Source organism: Sceloporus occidentalis, unplaced genomic scaffold (genome assembly GCF_023333645.1).
Source record: "Sceloporus occidentalis isolate IW3139 unplaced genomic scaffold, rSceOcc1.0.p SCAF_138, whole genome shotgun sequence".
NCBI classification, from domain to species: domain Eukaryota; kingdom Metazoa; phylum Chordata; class Lepidosauria; order Squamata; family Phrynosomatidae; genus Sceloporus; species Sceloporus occidentalis.
The window spans coordinates 1,413,336-1,434,035 of record NW_028317118.1 but is presented as its reverse complement, the minus strand read 5'-3'; the positions used below and the strand labels follow the sequence as shown (position 1 = coordinate 1,434,035).

Below are 20,700 nucleotides of genomic sequence, written 5' to 3'. Positions count from 1 at the left end.
TCAGAACGCGGTATTCCTTAAGAGGTAAGGAATGGACTTAACCAGAGTATCCAGGTGTTGGGGGTACACATGCAAATATGCATACACCTCAGGTAACCCACATGGCAAGAGTGACACCTTGGCAAGGGTCCATGCAATAAGTGCAGCTTTTGCTCAGCCAGGAAATGTCAGATACCCAAGAGCTGACCAAGAGAAAGACAAATTTAAAGGGGTGGGGGGTGGAGCACTAGACATGCAGAAAAATCTGTCTGGAAATATTCTGCTTGGCATCCTCAGGCATTCTGTATTCAATTAACACGCTCTCTAGAAGCGCTGGCAATTTCAGCACTTAGGTTTATCAGCTCTTTCCTCAAGCTTAAGAAGATTCCAGCAAACTCTGAGTCATTCACTTCTCCATTAAACAGTAGTGTTGTGTGAGTAAGTGGGGGTGGATGAACAAATGAGTGATATAATCACATCAGTAGGGATTCCTTGAAGCCAGGTGATAGCCTCAAACCTGTTCTCAGTGCCTGTGCAAAACTCTGTTAACAGGGTTGGAAACTTTGGGGCTAAGCCCTCACAGTCCTCCCAAGATATTTTACTCGCAGTAGATGATAATAGTTTGCTACACTATACTGGTCTTAATGTTAGTGGAGAATGGTTGATGAGTCACTAATTTCTGGAATTGGAACTACTCTCAAAGGCATAGGAGCAGGCCCAACTGGGATATTCCATTTTCCCAAATTCACTGGTGAGAAATCCAGAGCCCAGCCCCACGTATCTGGAAGTATGGTGCTGATCTCTTGGTCAAAGGGTATAATGTTTAGGCAGATTGTAGGCACAGTTAGACAGTTCTCAAGAATGTCTCTATACGCTGAACCTTCAGGTGTTAAAAGCAAGGGAGCCTGACATTAAAAATGTGTAGGGGTCACATTAGGACATAGAGCAGCTTTCTCCAACTAAATGCCCTCCTTATATGTTTAACTATAGTTGCCATCACCATTGGTCATACTGCCTGGGTTGATGGGAATTATAATGTATCTGGAGGGTGCTGAGGGGGAGGATACTGATCTAGAGGAGGAGGAGAATGATAGTAACATTGCCTAAAGAGTAGCACAATACTGTACATGCTCACTGGGAATATGTCTTACTGCAACCAATGTGACTTACTCCCAAGTAAGTGAGTTTGTGATTGCAGTCCAAGAGGAAAGGTTGTGCCTTTCCAATCTCAATTGGGAAATGTCTCCCCTTCATCCAAAAGGCATACAGTAATCTATCAGTGCTAAAATTACTGCCATCCTCCACTCCCCCAACCCCAGATACAGTTTTGCCTTCAGTTCGTTCACTTGCCTTTTAAGGTCCTCTTGATGCTTCCTTGAGGAATATGATTTGCTCTGTGCTGAAGTCCCCATTGGTCTCCACTTCAGTCCACACAAACACACCCAGTAACATCTGTCTTTAATAATTTATATCAAATTACCTATTTAAAAACAACAAAGTAAAGGTTTTATTTTAGAAGCATGTGCTGCAAATGAAATCAGAGTAATGTTCATGGAAAATCCATTTAGAACACTTGTCAGTGCTTGCAAAACCGTTTTTGGGGGCCTTTTTGGTGATGGCAGGTTTTGTGTAACAGCAGTCTCCTAATAAAATAGAAGTGGGGAATGTGTGGTCCTACAAAAGTTTTTGGACTGCATCTCCCATCAGGCCTAGTCAGCACAGCCAATTGGTAAAGGATTGTGAAAGTTGTAGTCCAAACCTGTAGGCCAAAGTCTTGTCATCCTTGCTACAGTTGTGCAGGGTATGAGCACTGGACTGTGACTTTGGAGTCTAGGGTTCAAATCCCAATCCCACTCAGCCATGGAATCCTACTGGGTGACACTCTTTCAGCTTCAGAGGAAGGCAATGGCAAAAGCCCTCTGAACAAATATTGCTAAGAAAACCCCATGATAGGGTCAATGGAAGTCAGAAATGACTTGAAGCACACAACAACACATCAGCATAGAAACCTAATGAATTAAAATTTAAAACAACAGAAACCAATCTCTAATCCTGAGATACCTAAACAATTTTATTGAGGATTATATTTTTAATGCACTTGAATCTGTCAGGTACATGGTTGCCCTTGGTAGATCTGTCTCACCCATACCAAAGGCTATAAACAAGCTGAGGATCTGTGGTTGAACCCAATCCAGTCCAGTCCTTTGGACTTCCTCAGATAGGCAGCCTATGACACCATATTTTTGCAGTTCTCCAGTAACTTATTTGAAATTAAATTTGGCCCTGAATTTGAAAGAAATTACATGATCCAAAAGGCAATGAAAGTCCATGGACAGTACCTGATCTTTAACTTTTCTGTTTGGATCCCAAATATAAACACTAACAGTGTGATCCATTCATAACAGTAGTTGCATGTGATGATAATAACATTCCAATTATGATGGTTTAATTGCTGGGGGGGGGGGGAGCCACATTGGTCATTAAGTCCAAATGTAATAGGAACACATTTGCGATCCTAGCTCTAGCAAGAGGCTTCAGTGGCCTTCAGGGCCAAATGAATACTCTGACATCAGCAGCATGGTATACTGAAGAGTGAAAAATTAGCCGACCAGACTTTTGAACTTGCCATTTTTTAATGTAAGCTTTGTGTTCTTTCACAGACCTGTTTGTCCAGTGAAGACAACAGAAGGCATTCTTGGCAGGTGACGACATATATCATATTGGAGGATGAGCTGGTGGATGAACCACTGATGGGATGGCTGGTATTATTAGGTCCTGTAATCATGTTGCCTAAGCAGATAAGGGGACAGAGGGTTTCTAGGGGCTCTTCCAAGACAGGACAAATGTGTCAGGAGGTGGCAGTATTGGTTGCTGTTATGTCCCACTTTTTTTGTGTAAATATCCCAATTACACTTTGCCACTCACACAACGTTTTGTCTGCTTCCCTTCCTTTTTCAAAATATGCCAGAGTATTTTAGTCAGAAACGATGTGAAGACACACAACAACAAATGTTGCTTCTACGCAAAAGGTATATTTTAAACTGGCTGTTAGGTGAATTGTAACGATTGAAGTAGGTGTGTCTAATCCCTCACACTCTTCCTGTGTTCATGATATTTAGCATTATAGTAGTATCTCTCTAGAGAAAATTTAATATATATTTTTTAAATCAAGGACACACCATTGGCGAAATAGAAGAATGCCGTGTGAGGATTGCAACAATCTGGAAACATATCTGGGGGACTGGGGCTGGAAACAGCCACGTGACAACCCATGTTACAAGCAATGCAAATGAACTGAAATGTGTCACCATTCTGTTTTGTATTTTTTTTAAGTGAGGAGAGTGTTTGGATGAGGAAGCAACAAGTTCCATCAAGAAGCAACATTCCATGACGCAATATAAACTGGCACAACTCACCAGTCGGGATGAGCCATAGTGAATTTGCTAGATGGCCTGATGCACTATCTAATCAGAGAGCCTTCTAATGGCATATCTCTGACAAAAGGGGTCTCTACTGTCAGAAAATGTATGCCACAAGAGATTACAGTGTTTTTCCTAGAACAGACAAACCTGGATACCTTGTGGAATGCTAAAATAACCCCAGAATATTATAGCATTTTAACACAGAGTATTTCAGACACATGGAATCATAAGATTTGGAAGAGACCCCCCTAAGGGCCATCCAGTCCACCCCATTCTGCCATGCTGGAATACACCATCAAAGGACTCCTAACAGATGGACATTCAGCCTCTGTTTAAAAACCTCAGAAGAAGGAGACTCCACCACTCTCCAAGGGAAAATGTTCCACTGTCAAACAGCTCTTACTGTCAGGAAGTTCCTCCTAACATTTAGGTGGAATCTCTTTTCCTATAGTTTGAAGCCACTGTTCCGGGTCCTATTCTCTGGAGCTGCAGCAAACAAGCTTGCTCCAGCCTCAATATGACATCCCTTCAAATATTGAAACAAGGCTATCATGTCACCTCTTAATCTTCTCTTCTCCAGGCTGAACATATGCAGCTCCCTAACTCTCCCCTCATAGGCTTCGTAGTTTCCAGACCCTCCACCATTTTGGCACCCTCCCCTGGACACGCTCCAGCTTGTCCACATCCTTGTTGAACTGTGGTGCCCAGAACTGGCCACAGCATTCTAGGTGAGGCCTGACAAGAAGTATAGATTCTTTTTTAAAAAAATAAATTCTTTATTAGGAAATATAATGAGTTTTACATATAAAGAAAAAAATAACATATTACACACATTGAATAGAGCATTCATAAACACATTCTTGTCAGTTACAATCAAATCTGTCACAATAAATATAGAAAATACAATACCTACAAGAAAAAAAAGAAAAGATTAAAATAAAGACTTCCAAAACCTGCAGTCCTGGAAAAATTTTCTCTGCTTATCTGTATTTAACTCTTTTTTATATACAAATTTTACCAACTTCTGTAAAAAACTTCTCGTCTTAACTTTAATCCCAAGGAAGACTTTATAGAGAAGGAACGGTTGAAAAGTAAAATTAAAATGAGGCTTTTTTCCGTACATAAGAAATTAAAGCAAATGGTTGGGCTACTTATAAGGATATTTTCAGGAAAAACCAGGATGGATCTTACAGGCTAAAAACACCAGAAGAATGGATAGATGAGGGATATAATTATTATTGGTATTCCTATATACAGATGACGGAAAGATATAAAGTGGATATGAGGACTTATGGAAAAGATCCAGAAGAAATGGAGTTAGGAAAAATTCTACTTAAAGAAAATAATAAAGTTATTGCCAAATTGCATAAGGTTTTACTGTATATAGAAATGGAATCGGAAACAATAAAAGATTGTATGGTAAAATGGGCAAATGACTGTGGGGAGAATATTCCACTAGAGAACTGGGATAGATGTTGGAAAAAACACTTGAAATACACAGTAAATACAGACCTCAGGGAACAATTTCGTAAGATGCAACATAGGTGGTACATGCCCATATGTTTAAAACCGCTGATTATCAATGTTGGAAATATGGGAAGAGTAAAGGTTCTTTAATTCATATGTGGTGGACGTGTCCAAAGGCAAAACAATATTGGGAAGTAATTAAAGACGCTATTGAAGAGATTATACAAACAAAATTAGAAAATAGACCAAAAACCTTTTTATTAGGGATGTTTGAGCAAGAGTTAGAAAAGAAATTCGGGAAAATTTTAGTTTACATGCTAACGGCGGCCAGGTTGGCTTATGCCAAATATTGGAAAGGAGAACATACCCCGTCAATATTGGATTGGATTTGGAAAGTTTATGATTTATTAGAAATGGATAAATTAACTTATTTACTTAAATTTGACTCTCTAGGAAAATTTGAAGAAGAATGGAACCCTGTTTGGGCTCAAAAGTCCTCCTCAAAATACTGTTAAAATTGTGATGAATATGATTGAGCCTCTCATGATACTCAAGAAGTATAGAAATATAAAATGATTACTTTTGTCTTGCTTTTTTTTCTTTTTAGAAATAGTAATAACTCCAGAGGCATTTATGTATTTATAAATATACACTCTTTTTTAGCTTTGCTCAGCGTGAAATGGTAATTGATAAGTGCTCAGAAATCCAAAGTCAGGCAAAATTATTTAATTGAATATATAGACAGAAAAATACTCAAAAGAAGTATAGATTCTTAACTTGTTACAAACATATCAGACACAATGGCCCCTTTAAAAGTGATTCCTGTATCATATATGCCCCTTCTCTAATAACAAAGAAAGCATACACTCTTTACATTGCAAGTCTTCTTTCTCAAATATGCACATTCACATTAATCTAATCAATAGTTTTAGTTGACTAATGGACTAATATTTTGTTATTCACGCAACTACCTTAAAATTCCTTGTTGACAGTACCCTACATCATCAATAAAACAACCAAAGATTTATTAAACAAATATGCAAAACTATTCCCAAATACATTGGTAAACACACATACACACTTTGTGTGCCCTTTGCAGTCTCTTCCCCATTATTTAATTTTACAGAGAAGACTCCTGGTATTTCTAGATCAGAGGCCAGGAGGTGAACTATTTGAATACGGATAAATATTGGATTTTGTTCTGGCTTCTACTTAAGCTGAGCAACTGGCTTTACTGGATGGACTTAGATTTATTTCATCTCAGCCTCATCTGTAAAACTGGACTTGTAAATGACCTAACTGTGGTGTTGTTGATAAGGTAAGCACAGTGAAGGCTGTGGTGCATTCTGTGCCTTAACCAGCATTATGCAAATTGATACTAGAATGTTAGTAAGCGCACATCAGAAGTCATAGCCTTCAAAGAATGACAGTGGCCTGTTGCAGAATCTTGTCTGATGGCATTGTGAGAGCTACTAGCTGCATTACTTAATGGTGGACTCAAGTAACCTATGCAGAATAAAATGTCAAAGGATGAGCGTGCCTTCCATCTGCTGAAGGCCATAACAATTATTATTAGATTGAGGTGTTTTCTCTCATGGTAATGTTGCACTGAAACCTTTTCCCATGTAAGACTCTCAACAATGCTGAGCTGCTCAGGTCACCGGCTGCGGTAGCCAATAGTTACAGAATACAAACTGGAGTGTCTCCTTTCTCAAAGCCTATTCTTCAGTAATATCTTTAAACATAATAGCCCCACCCTGTTGGCTTAGTTTCCCCTCGGGAGGGGAAAGTGCAAGAAGAGGTACGTAAGAAGTATTGTATTCCACTGTCTTTTTCAGTGATGACACAAGAGGAGCCTAACAAGGAGAAAGCAAATCTGCTGCTATTAATACAAATCTCAAGTTGTTTGTTTACCAAGACTGGAGAGAAGGCCAGCCTCTCTCTGACCTTTCCATGTCCTATCCGGGTGGGAGGTGGAGGGGCCAATTCTGTGAATCTGAGAGCTATTTTTAATGGAACAATTGAGTCCAAATGGACCAGAAGGACATCTACTCCACCTGAAATGAACCATAAGGAAGGAGCAGGTGTACTTCACAAAAGAAATGCTGAACAAATATGAACTGAGGAAACTGTGTTATATTGAATCAACGTTGGTTCATCTCGCCCGCTATTGTTGACGCTGACTGGCAGCAATTAGTTTCTAGGGCTTCAAGAAATAAATTTTCCATTCCAACCTGGAGGCTGAATCAAGGGCCTTCTGCATACAAAGTATGTGGTCTACCACTAAGCTGTGATTGTTACTTACTACAGCTTGAGTCTCCCTTATCTGGATTTCTGAAACCCAAAATATTTCAAAAACCAAATCTTTTTTCATGGGCGGCTGAAATACTGAAGCCTTTGCTTTGTGATGCTTCAGTGTTTCATGCACATTATTAAAAATATTGTAGAAAATGACCTTCAAGCTATGTGTATAAAGTGTATATGAAACATACATTGATTTTTTTTTGTTTAGACATGGGTCCCATCTACAAGATTATGTACATATATGCCAATACAGGTGTTCCAAAAAACCCCAAAATTCCAAAACACTTCTGGTCCCAAGCATTTCATATAAGAGAGACTCAGTCTGCAGTATGATTCTGTCTTCTTACTTATGAGGTTATAAATGTACCACCAAAGAAAATCCAATGTCATTATGGTGAGGAGGGGAGTCAGACTGTCAAGAACAAAGACAATGTGCAAATTAAACCACTCCTCAAACCACAGATACAACAGCCACTTGATGCTGAACAGATTAAGTTTCTCTGTGTTTATTTCCCAGTGGAAGGAGAGCTAAAAATCCATGTGATAGGTTCTGGAGAAATTTCTTGCATAGAATAAAGAACAAAGATTAATGATTTCCAAGAATGAGCTACAAAACAGGTTTCTAATCAAGAATCTCTTCCTTTGGTTTTCTTCCTGCCAGACAGATAACTGTCCTTATTTAACCTAGATAAAAACCCCAGGAGAATGGCTGGCAGAGGTCACACACAAGGTATGCAGCAAAACTGGCTAGAAAACCTGTAAATGTATGTTGCCAGTATTTTGTTTCCTCCACATGTGTTTTGTGTGCATTCCAAAGTATGGGATGGCAAGACTGATCTAATTTGCTTATATTTTTAATGATGCGATCAGTGGTGCGGGGAAGCCTCCCCTGCCATCACACATAACAATATTTGAATAATAGGACTGAAGGTGAAGTCCTATGCTTACTTGGAAGTAAGCTACGCTGAACAAAGTGGCAGTTACGTCTAGGTAAGGACGGATAGGATTATACTGTTAGAAACCTAAAACTGGTAATGTCTAGAAGGAGATGAATGCTTTTTAGAACACTTTATCAAGGCTTTGGAAGGCATTTGCTGTAGAAGTCCTACCTGCAGTTGCCCTCTTGTCTGTGCAGTCAAAGCAGTAGGATTTGTCTCTCCCTGTCTGCATGTACCTGTAGCAATTCTCCTTGTGCTGGTCTATGACTGTAATAAAGATTTATTATTAGTTATTATTACTGTAGCAAGTCTGCCTTTAGTCTAAAAGTATTTAAATATTTTGTTCCTGTCTTGCAGTACCCATGTTATGCTGAATCACAAGTTGGCAACTACATAGGGGCCACGCATCCCTGGTGGGCTGCACAGCCTGGTGTTGTTTCCTTTCTTGTTGCTATGTGCTATCTAGCTGATAGATAGTGGCTGGTAATAAGAAGGGAAATAGTACCAGCTCAGCTGAAGGAGGAGAAAAATGAAGGAGAGGAATGTGAAGTCGAAGGCTTTCATGGCCAGCATCCATAGTTGTTTGTGGGTTTTTCAGGCTATGTGGCCACATTCTAGAAGAGTCAGGAATAAACTCTTCTAGAACATGGCCACATAGCCCAAAAAACCCACAAAAAACAAAGGAGAGGAAGTTTGGTGCTGTATAAAATAGGTTTAATAACAATCGAGAGTAGCTGACATACCTCAAAGCTATGCTCCTGCATACACTGAAAACTTAAAAAAATTAAACATCCATCATGTGGATTTTGTGGCTATCTAAATATAAACCACTTTCTCTGCTTAAAAAAACCTTTGGCTAGATAAAGGATGAGCAAAGTGTGACCTTTGGTTCTCATGGGCCATTTTTTTGTGTGCCTCTCCCCTGTTTTTTGTTAGCCTATGAAAAGTTTTTCCAATCCTAGTGGCCTCCAGGAGTTACGGTTTTCTGCAAAAATAAGTTGGGGGCACCCAACACTCCCACCTTACCCCAGTTTAAAAAGTGGAAAAGGAACATTCTTTGCAGATTAAGAGACAGAGCTAAAGAGACAGGTATTTGGGCATCACTAGGCAGGCTGTTACTACTTTTGACTGTTCTTAACACCACCCCTAAGGGCCTCAGTATATTTTTCCCCACACAAATAGTTGGCTGATACTTACTTCTGGGAAGGAAAGTATGATGCTGCATTTTGATACCTTGCTGTAAGGGTACTTGCCTCTGGCCTAAAAAGGAAGCCTCAACCCACCATTCTGAGTTGAAATGCTCAGATCACAGACCATCTTGGGTTAGGGCACAATCTGCTTTGTCTTCCTCTCCAATACTGGGTTGCCAGTATGAGAGAGTGCCTCCCTCATAGTTCCCCCAACAGTTCTCCTGACAATAAAAAGCACTCTGTCCAACATGAATGCTATCATAATAATATATATGTTCTAGTTAATTTGAAAACACAAGATTTCCACACTGAAAACTGTCAGTTGTAACGATCGGCCATTATCCCACGACCAACCAGGTGGTGTCTGATACCTGTCAAATCTAAATTATTATATTATTATAATGGTACCAGAAATCTCATGATCTTCCAACATTTAGGGAAAAAAACATTTGAACTCAGCATCTTCCAGTATTTCAAAAAACAGTCACAGTCATCTACCTGGTGCCCTCCTCTCTCCTGTATACATGTGGTATGGGATTTCCTGATAACCAAGCCAAATATGAAACAGGTTTGCTTTTAGAGCCAGGAAATCCCAACTGCCAGCATTGCGAGGCTAGTGGGATTATAGTTTACAGTATTCTAATTGCTCCCATTTCACTTCTTTGGAACATTAATTGGTCATTTGATCCAAAAAGCATGATGAGCAACTAACTACCTTAATGCATTTGCAAACATTTAGTGACAAATCTTCCTTGCTTAGATTTTGATTGTGAAATTCCAGTGAAAACCGATTGTGTCATTCCATTATTTTTTGTGACCATGGTGACTTGAATGTTAGGTGTCTGCCACCTAATGTTTGGTAGTGGGCATCTGTCTTAAAAGGCTCTTTGCTCCAACGGCTCTGTTAAAAGACTGATAACTACAAATCACTCAGTTTGATTTGTTGTTATCGCCATCAAGTCACTTTTGACATACGGCTTTACCCCACGAGCCTCATTCTTGGAGCAAGTGCATTAGTACAAAAACAAAAAAACGGAAACATACCAAGTTCAGAGCCCCAATATCACACATCTTTGGAATTGTACAAATGGGGCTGCTCCTGCCATCACACTCTCTCATACACTTTGCTCCCAATTAATTATTTTCTATTTTGGTATAGTCTAATGCTTGCTGGGAATTCCAAACTGTTCTGATTTGTCTTAACTCTCTATCCTGCTCTATGGAAATAACCTTGAAGAGGTTCCAGGCATCTGATGCCTCTGGTTCTGTCCATATTAAAAGTGGCAACTGTTCTGCCTGTCCTTTATGATGATTTGTCCAGTGGGGCAATGTATAACCCTTTGGGTCCATAGTCAGGTGTTGGGATAGGTAGTTTTGCTCTGCAACTTGCTCTGTCCATTAACCATACATACCACTTTGAGTACTTTTGCTATTGGCCAGCTGGTAAACTGACATAATGAATTAATGTACCTTTCACTGGTTTGTCTGCTTCTAAGACTCCTCTCTTCCCATCTGCGTGTTTCTTCTGAAATCACGCCTATCTTAGACTTTATGATGCCAAGACCTGCCTCTTTTGAGACCGATTCCATGGAAGCAGACACTAGTAACTATGCACGCTGTGAACATCAGATGCACATAATGGGTGAATCAGATGCCCTAAATAACTGCCATGTGAACACCCACAACTTCTCTCCCTCCAAACAAGTATGGAATTTGGAAGGCAAGAGAGGAACAAATTATGCTGCAATTAATTTCATTTGTGCAATCTGTAACAGTTAAAATAACTACTAAAATATTGGTCCAGTTAATTTAATTGCATGGGATGCTCTGAATAGGATTATCATTAAAAAAACCCACAGAGATTTGGTGGGCAATATTTTCCCTATCACTTTACCTTTGAGTGCAGAATTTCTTCATGTTGTAAGACCTTTCTGTTTAAAATAGCTCACCTTTTGCTCCAGATTTTGCAGAAAGACCTGGAGTAAAACTGTTTTAACATTTTAAGCTGTATTTTGCTAAACTTTTAACATGTTTTTAGTCTGTTTAAATTATTTTTATCATTGTAAATTGCTTAAAATTATGTTGCTTGCATGTCACCCTGAGATCCCATTTTATAAATATTTAAAATTAATAAATACATAAATAACGCTCCAATTCTCACAACTAAACCAGCAGCACTAATTGAAATGCCTCTGAAATGTTGTTGGATTGCAACTCCCAGCAGATGTCGATGTAGTCAATGGTGAGGAGACTGGGAGTTGCAATTAATAGGAGACAATAGGAGGAGCCCAATGATAAAATGGCCCCAGTTCCCTTCTATCCTAATGTTGTGATTTTATGGAATAGTTTAGGTGACAACTGATGAAAGACTTGGATGAGCTAGCCTTTCAGCTGAACAGATGGGCCCTGCTTTACATGTGTTTCTACAGTGGTATTAGGTAAAATGCAGCAAAACATCTGAGAATAACTGAAAAAGTCAAGAAGTCAAACATTCTAAAATAGAAAGGGGCTTGGAGGTCAGGACAAATTCAGTGAGCATATAAATCCCTCTGACGTCCATAAAAGCCATGTACAAGTCAAAGAGAAAAGCAGGACACTGAGACTGAAAACACTGCTCTGGGAACTTTCTGTCATTCTCTGAGGGGCCTCAAAGTCTCTGTTGGGCATTTTTAGTTATTATCATTACATGGCTGGAGTTTAGGTGAAACCTATCAAATCTTTGGATTCTGACTAATTTGCCATGAAATCTCAAAGCTAGGAAAGTTAAATTACAATGATGACATAGCTGCTGCTGCTGCTGCTGCTATTATTATTATTATTATTATTATTATTATAATATCTGGGAGGCCAATCAAACTTCTTTTTTTTACAATACAAGAACTAGAAAACGAAAGGAGTCTGAGAGCTTTCACACAGTCAAGCAGTCATCCCTCAGTAATTTTTAAGCACATTGATCTGAACATAATAAACTATGGGCTGTACAGCCTTTTACCACACCAAATAGGCACCAGCCACTGCTGCTTCCACTCAGATTGAACTCGGAGCCTGAAAAAGGTGCTGGGCCATGAAGAATGATAAAAATAGCAAGCAATTCACACCAACACAATTTTAATCAAATGCCAGTCCCACAACAAACAGCAAGACTCAAAACAGGGGCGGTCCAGATACTATGGACTATCTCTGATCAACAGGGGCGCATGAAGTACATGCTATATCTACTTGTAAGAAATATACAGTGCACAAAACTGGTTTAATTGAAGCATTCCATGTTGACACCCGCAGAAATTTAATGTCCAAAGAGAATATAGCACTTTAGTGAGGCAAGGCCAATGAGGGATAGAAAGGGAATTCTGAAACTAGGATTGAGGATAGCCATGTTCCTAATAATGATTGGGACTTGACAAGACTTTGGAAGCAAGGAAAAAAGCAAAGAAAGAAAAAGACCAATCCAAAGACTGACAACCAGTCCATAGAAACTGGCTCACTGGCCACTGCTTACATGACAAGCAAATTCAGACAGGGACAAGTAGCTCTCTTTGAGAAGTCAGTGAAATGCAGTTCTTGCCTTTTAAGGCTGTATTTTCAGGACTCTTGCCAACTTCTATCTACCTCCTGTTGCTAACAGGAACACCCAACTGCCTGGCATGAAAGATAATAAGCAAACATCAGGATCATTCAGTTACATACACTCAGCATATAATATGGTTTGCATAACTGTTCCAGTCATCTAATTTTATTACTTTTTTTTACTTTTTGGCAGTTCAAAGCTATAAGCTTCTTACTCAGGGCTTGACATAATTCCATGATATCAAAGAGCAAGACAACCAACAACAACAACAAAACCCCAGTTGTTGTTACTATATTTAAAAGGTTTCATGCTGCCAAATATATTCCAAGTTTGAAATTCTTATAATTTTGATCATTTGACAGCAATTTAATTTGGGGAGGACAGATTTAAAATGTTGGCTAGGGGATATTTTTTGGCATTGCTGTAGAGAAGAAAAGTACTAAAGCTGTAGCAAGGACATGTAGCTGTCCAGGAAGCCAACTTTTTGGATTTGACTTTGCAAGCTTCTTTATGGCAGTTCTGCCACTCGTTCGTCTAAGAATACTTAGAGGCAATGGTTATAGGCTGCCCCATTGCAACCCAGAGATCCCTTCTACACCTTTCAAAATGTAGAGGCAGTGAGTTAGCCTCCCAGCTATTCCTAGGAGCCAGACTAGCCAGACACTGAATGGGCATCGCACACTAGCAACACGCCCACAGCTATAAGCATCTCTCCTGAAATTGCTGCTGGAAGCTAGTGCCAGAGTGCAGAAAAGACAACATTTTGGACTGCAAATCCCAGAATCCACCATTTAGCAAGGCCAGTGATAGCAGGAACTGTGGCTTTGGGTTTCTGGGGCCTAGTGTCCATAGGTAATTTTTCCATACTCTGGCATAATAGCTTATACTCTTCCTTGCTGCTGCCACACCAGCTTCCTGGGTGATGGCACTGGACAGTTGCAGCATAGCTGTTGCACTTTCTTATCACTACTGAAGGCTTCTGGCCAACTGTGGAGGCAAGGCAAAAGGAGAAAGCAGGTGAGTCAGCAGGCAGCAACAATGAGAAGCAACAGCAGCAACTACCATCACCACTGCTGCTTTTCTCTTCCTGGCACTAATCCCTACCATAGACTGGTAATGGCAATAACAAAGAGCAGGACCAACTGCTGCCATCTGCTGCCATTCCACAGGACTTGCCACCCTGGCAACTGAGTAGGTGGTGGCAGCAGTCAGGGGGCCTGCTGTGTGCCTCAGGGGTTTGTTTTAATTTTTGAGCAAAAAACCCCCAGGAATTGGCTATGTGTAACATGTACTTTCAGCAAGATTTTCACCCTCCCTTTTCCATCACCTGCTCTGAGATGGCACCAGAGTCCTGCTTGTCACAGCAGCCAAAGGAGCAGAACTCTTCCAGTTGCTGTGGCCCTAAAATGCATTTGGATTATTTAAATTTATAACCATTTAATCACCATGTGATTTAATCAACAAAAGGGTTCAAAATTCTTTCAACAGTGGGGTCTCCACTACATAGTTTTGGGATAAGTGGCTAGTCTAAGTTATGATAGGAATTATTATTTTTTAAAACGACTAACACATATACCATAAAAAACAACCACTTTAGAGTTACAGTTCTTCTGGGATTAATATATGTGGAGCAGAAAGCTATAATCTGGTCATATGGCCTCAGGATAGCACACCGTAGTTTCAGCAGTGAGAGTGTTCCTATATAAACACTTCCTAGCATTATCTGCCATGGGACATTGTGAGTTATTCTGTCTTCCCTTCCTGAAAGGATTTGCTGTAGATAATAAAAAACAATGTAAAACAGAGGAGAGCTACAAATGAAGACAATGGCATGTAGGCTCGCTACATAAAATATTGTTTGAGGCAGGACAACTGCTTAACAAAAGCTTCATCTGGAAAAACCCTGTATTCAAAATGGGAATAAAAAATTTAATGAGTTTAATGATTCCCATGTATGTTCCAGTGGACGCTTATCTCTATCACTGTTTATACACACACACACACACTCACTCACTTACTTGTTGTTGTGTGCCTTCAAGTCATTTCCAACTTATGGTGAATGTAAGGCAACACTATCATGTGGTTTTCTTGGCAAGAGTTGTTCAGAGGAGGCTTGGAATTGCCTTTCCCTGAGGCTGAGAGCATGTGACTTGCCCAAGGTCACCCAGTGGGTTTCATGGCCAAGTTGGGAATTGAACCCTGGTCTCCAGTCACAGTCCAGCACTCAAACCACTATGACACACTGGCTCTCATGTATATATGTGTGTGTGTGTATAAATACATACATACACAGAGGCACAATTATATATATAATATTGGCTACTGTTTGCTACACTGGTCAAATATAGTTTACATCTATATAAGACAGGCTCTTACTTGAAATAGTAAGGGCATTACGGTCCAACATTTGGATTAACTGGATGAACTGCCTGGGGATTTTGAATGGCACACTCCAGCCCTTTGCGTAACTCTTGCCAAAGCCATTATACTCTGGCTTGACATTTGAGCACCAAAGAAAATTCCATTGTTGCAGCACACATTAAGGTCAGCCATCAGCATCCTGTGTGTGGTCTCATTAAGACTTGAAGGTTTTCAACCCAATGTCCTCCTCCAGACCAAATCCCAATTATGCTGCCATTATAATTATTTTTAATGTGCTAGCTTGCAGCTGTTAAAGGTGGAAGGTGTGATTCATATCACACCCAAAACACCAATGCTGAATTTCTAAAGTGAGAGGTGCTAGAACCTGATTGAAGCCCCACCCTCTCACATGGAATGACTTTTCTCTTAGGCCAGATGACTGTCATTCTTCACTTGCAAAATTCCTGGCATGATGATGGGCCATTGCAAGAACACCGGGTGGCAGCAGTGCATTCTAAGTGCAAAATTGTATTGGTGTCAGGATCCACTTCTATCTAGACAATGGATCTGTCAAGACCCTCTATGATGTCGAGAATCAGGAATGTAGGTGTGGAACAGCAGGGCCTGAGGAGGAAAATGAAATGGGGCTTTTATCCTCCATTTTTCTCCCCCAAGCCCCTACTCAGGAAGAGAAATTAAATACTGGTTAATTAAGTGGTGCAAGAGTCCTGAGCAGATCTGAGAAGAAGTGGAACTACCTGGTTCACTATGAACCAATCATTCTACATTTCCAGCTATGCGGGGAGCTTCTTTGCAATAAAAGCTTTAGTTACCCCAATCCTGTTGAACCGCTCTCTGTGTCATCCAGGCCTCCTTTCCAATATTCCGTCCTTCTGATTATGTTCCTCTATGCCACTCAGGGTTGGATGAAATGGACATGTGTCCTGTGGAATAAATCTCTGTCAGAAAGAGTCAGGTTATGTGGGGCTGGGTCAGAAAGTGTCATTACAGTAATTTCAACAGTGACTCCAAGCACAGTGTGTTGCTTTTACCCACAGAAGAGAGCAAGCCATTCCTTCATAGAGGAGAAGCCCCAGGGAGCTAATAGGCTCGCCAATCCCTGGTGTTCCTAAGCCATTAACAATGAAGACTGCTTCTATGCCAGTTCCTGTTCTCTATGAATGTTCCCATTTTGAATTCTACTCCTTCCTCACCATAACGTGTGGAAAAAAAATGGATCATGGCTTATCTAGTACAAAGTTAGTATTAGAAGCACATGTGAATTTTTTTTTAATATTGTGATGTCTTTCTTAGACTATATGTGGACATTCTGAAGCTCACTCCTGATGTAACTTTAGAGGTAAGATGCTTCATATGCTTTCTTATCCTTTGCATACAATTTAAAATAATATGATTTCAAAGAAAAAATGTAAAAACCTGCCAAAATGGAAAAAAAATTCACAAGCCAGTGGAAGGCAATGAGAGAGTATGTCATCTGAACCTCACACGGTTCAGCAGAGCTGTTACACAAGAATGATGCAGCTGCTGAGAAGTCCCAACCAACACAGATGGGATACCCAGAAGGGATTTCCCACCGGATCTTAACAAGCAGGCAATCTGATATGGGAGGAGATGGTCCCCCAGGAATCCTAGACTCAAGCCATTTAGGGCTACAAAGGCTTCAAATCAACATTTTAAACTGCACCCAGAAACCATTTGGAAACCAGTGCAAGTGTCAAAGAATATGTGCAATATGATCTTATGCCTGACTCCCCACTAACATCTCTGCACTGATGCACTCTGGACCTGCTGCATTTCTGAAGACTCTTCAAAGGCCATGGAGATCACAATGCAATAATCTAATTTAAATTAAATGGAGAAATACAAGTGTTATTGTAAGGGAAACAAGAAAGGGAGGGGAAGTATAATAAGGGTAAAAATAATCACACTAATAGAAGATGCAATAATAGCAAGGTGAGCAAATGAAGTTACATCTTAGGGCTGTTTTCTGTTGGAGGATGACAAGGATGCAATTCATACCAAGGCTTCATGAAAAAGGTGGATTTTGAGGAGGAAGCAATGAGTGGTGCATAGATGCAATTACTCAGGGACATCATGACAAAGGGACAACTGAGCATGCTCAGTTTAACTCTCTTCTTTATTTTATGGCCCTTGAGCTCATATATTTCCTGCTTCGAATTAAGCCTTGGACAGTTCTTTTAAAACATTTTCTGGATCAGATTAGAGATAAAAAGGATATATTTCAGTCATGGGTGACTACTTCCAACATCAGATTAATAAATGGGATGGTTTTCCATTAAATTCCACTGGATTTCACTGAGAATTAATCTGACCTCTTGCAGTGCTGCCTTTCTTGTCAAGGTGCCACTCTGCATTCATGCTGTGATCTCAGCTCCTCAGGAACAGTGAATTCATACGTGTTGGTCTCCCTTCTTGTTACATTTTTCTGTAGCTTGCTCCAGCTACAGAAATTAATCTGCCCAAAGCCTTCATGCTTCCACAGTTTACACAGCTTTGAAGACTTCCCACTGACAGCTCCCCCTCCCCAGACAAAAAAAAACCTAGCTTGCTGGGAAAAAGAGATAAACTGGTCAGAGAAAGTCTGTGTCTCCAAATTATTATCCCTTCAGGAAAGTCTGGTGCCCTCATTTAAATTCCTCCGATGTAAACACGAAAAAACCTTCAATGGTTGTACTGGGGACAGAATGAAAGCCTATTTGCAAACCTGTTTGTGCTGTGAATAAATCTGCATGCATAGTCCCTCCGTTCATTTTTTCTCTTCTTTCTGGCAAGAAAGGCGCTGGACTCCTAAGTATGCCTCATCATTCCATTCTCAGACAAGGTTCCATCGCCAGATGAATACAGGTCAAAGACCAGGGAAGTGTTTTGTACTAAGAAGCAACAAACAAACAAACAAACAAACAAGTGAGCCAAGCCTTTTGCAATTAACCTGGATTGCTGCAGAAGCATCTTTTAAGCAAGCAATTGCTGTACCTCCATATATGTATGCATTCTGAATTGTCTTTTTAATCTGTTTTATTCTTTCATTGTGATTAATTTAGAATCATAGAATCATAGAATCGTACAGTTGGAAAAGACCACAAGGGCCATCCAGTCCAACCCCATTCTGCCATGCAGGAAATCTCAACCAAAGCATCCCCGACAGATGGCCATCCAGCCTCTGCTTAAAGACCTCCAAAGAAGGAGACTCTATCACTCCCCAAGGGAGTGTCTTCCACTGTCGAACAGCTCTCACTGTCAATTCCTCCTAATGTTTAGGTGGAATCTCTTTTCCTGTAGCTTCCATCCATTGTTCCATCCTCAGTATGACAACCCTCCAGATATTTAAACAGGGAGGTCATATCCCCTCTTCACCTTCTCTTCTCCAGGCTAAACATACCCAGGTCTCTTAAGTCTCTCCTCATAAAGCATGGTTTCCAGACCCTTCACCGTTTTGGTTGCCCTCCTCTGGACATGCATCAAAACACCATTAATTTGACAAATTATTCCATAATTTAAAAATATAACAATTAAGATCAAAGATCCTCCCCATCCAAAAAAAAAAGGGCTCCTCCACACAACCAATTAGTCATCCAATGTCTATTTAAATAAAAAGGCTGCTTTACCGGCTGCTGGCAAAAGGAGAGCAGCGCATAAGGTTTACAGTACAGTATAACTTTCCAACACAGAACTTCCTCCCTCACTGAAATTTGATCTTTCAATTCTCATTTGCTACTACGTCTCCTGTTACTACTGATGATAATGATAACATAAATGGTGATATTTTAGGTTGGTCACAATCCCCTTAAGATCATAATAAGAGCTATGCTGAATCAGCCATAGCCCTGCCTAGTCCAGTGTCCTGTTCCCACAGTGGCCAACAAAAAAAGCCACAGCAGGACATGAGTGCAAGAGCAGAGCACTCTCCCACTCATGTTCTTCGCAGCAAATAGTACAGAGAAGCATATGCTTTCTGATAAGGGATGTAATACAGTGGAGCCTTGGTATCCGCCGGGGTTTGGTTCCAGGATCCCTGTGGAGACCAAAATCCATGGATGCTCAAGTCCCAGTAAGTACAATGGCCTAGTCAAATGGTGTCCCTTATATAAAATGGCAAAATCGAAGCTTGCTTTTGGGAATGCACACATACACATATACATCTATTCAAGCTGTGGATGGTTGAAACCATGGCTAAAAAAATCTGCAGACAAAGAGGGCAGACTGTATATTGTAGCATTGTTGTTGTAAGCCTTCAAGTCATTTCCAGTTTATACCGATCCTATTTATTTCCTGGCATGGCTTTGCCAATGCTTTTCCCTGAGGCTGACGGAGTGTGACTTGCCCAAGATTACTGAATAGATTCCCAGGGCGAATCCTGGTCTGCTGGAATCCTCAAATCACTACACTGACTCTCTCATGATCACTTTGGTCCAAAACACACTGCAGAACTAATCCAGTTTGAGACTGCTTTCCCTGCCCTGGCTCAGTGCTAAGGAATCCTGGGAACTGTAGTTTATTGTGGCCCCAGAGCTCTTTGACAGGGAGGGCTAAATGTCTCGCAAAACTATAAATCCCAGCATTCCTTAGCATTGAACCAGGGTGGTTAAAGCAACCTCAAACTAGATTACTTCTGCAGTGTTTTGGACCTATATCAGGCATTGTACAATATATCATATTACCAAACATACTTTACCTCACAAAAAAGCAGAAAGTATATATGTATATATATATATATATATATATATGCTTTTTGTGAGGTAAAGTATGTTTAATATGGTACCAGGCATTATATACTTTACCTCACAAAAAGCGGAAATATATATGTATGTATATATTTATGCTTTTTGTGAGGTAAAGTATGTTTAAGAATATAATAGGTCCAAAACACTGCAGAAATAATCCAGTTTGAGGCCACTTTAGCTGCCCTGGCTCAGAAATGTAGTTTCTTGTGAGAACAGAGCTCTCTGACAGAGAAGGCTCAACGTCTCCCAAAACTACAGTTCCCAGAATCCCTTATCATTGAGCCAGGGCAGCTGAAGCGGTCTCAAAGCGGGTTATTGCTGCAGTGTGTGCTGGGACCAAAAGTGTGCTGAAGCGCTCCCTACAGGCCGGAGTAGGTATACTATTCTGTGAGGGGGAAAACGTCCCTCACAAGGAGACATGAGGGAGGAAAAAATGGAGCCGGCGAGGGCGGGAACAGAGGCCCCGCCCCCTTGACCTGACAGGAACTCCCTTTCGCACACAGACGAAGCGCCGTGGCTGTCACTCAAGCGCTAACGAGGCCCCGCCCTCCCGCTTTGGAGAAGAAAAAAAAAACCACTCCGCTAACGCCCGACCCTTGTTCCCCTTTTTCCTTGTCTTTTAATGCTTTTGCTTCCGACGCCCGCCCGCCTCCTTTTCTTCCCTACGGCCGCCTTTCCCGAAGCAGCAAGGAAGGGAGAACCACAAAG

General features: G+C 40.5%; 1 long non-coding RNA gene across 4 annotated transcripts; it reads right to left on the bottom strand.

Moving 5' to 3' along the window:
- Window positions 1-1,335: 1,335 nt before the first annotated feature.
- On the bottom strand, window positions 1,336-20,571 carry LOC149281155 (uncharacterized). 4 transcript variants are annotated; one of them, XR_016278076.1, is made up of 5 exons: window positions 17,976-19,842; window positions 16,063-16,173; window positions 12,866-12,939; window positions 8,282-8,377; window positions 1,336-1,459 (listed from the first exon to the last, which is right to left on the bottom strand). It is a non-coding gene; the product is annotated as an uncharacterized LOC149281155 (long non-coding RNA). The 4 variants fall into 4 exon arrangements; XR_016278074.1 differs by lacking the exon at window positions 1,336-1,459 and adding an exon at window positions 20,356-20,571 and having other exon boundaries at window positions 4,240-8,377; window positions 17,976-18,141; XR_016278075.1 differs by lacking the exon at window positions 1,336-1,459 and adding an exon at window positions 4,240-7,734.
- Between the last annotated feature and the right edge of the window lie 129 nt (window positions 20,572-20,700).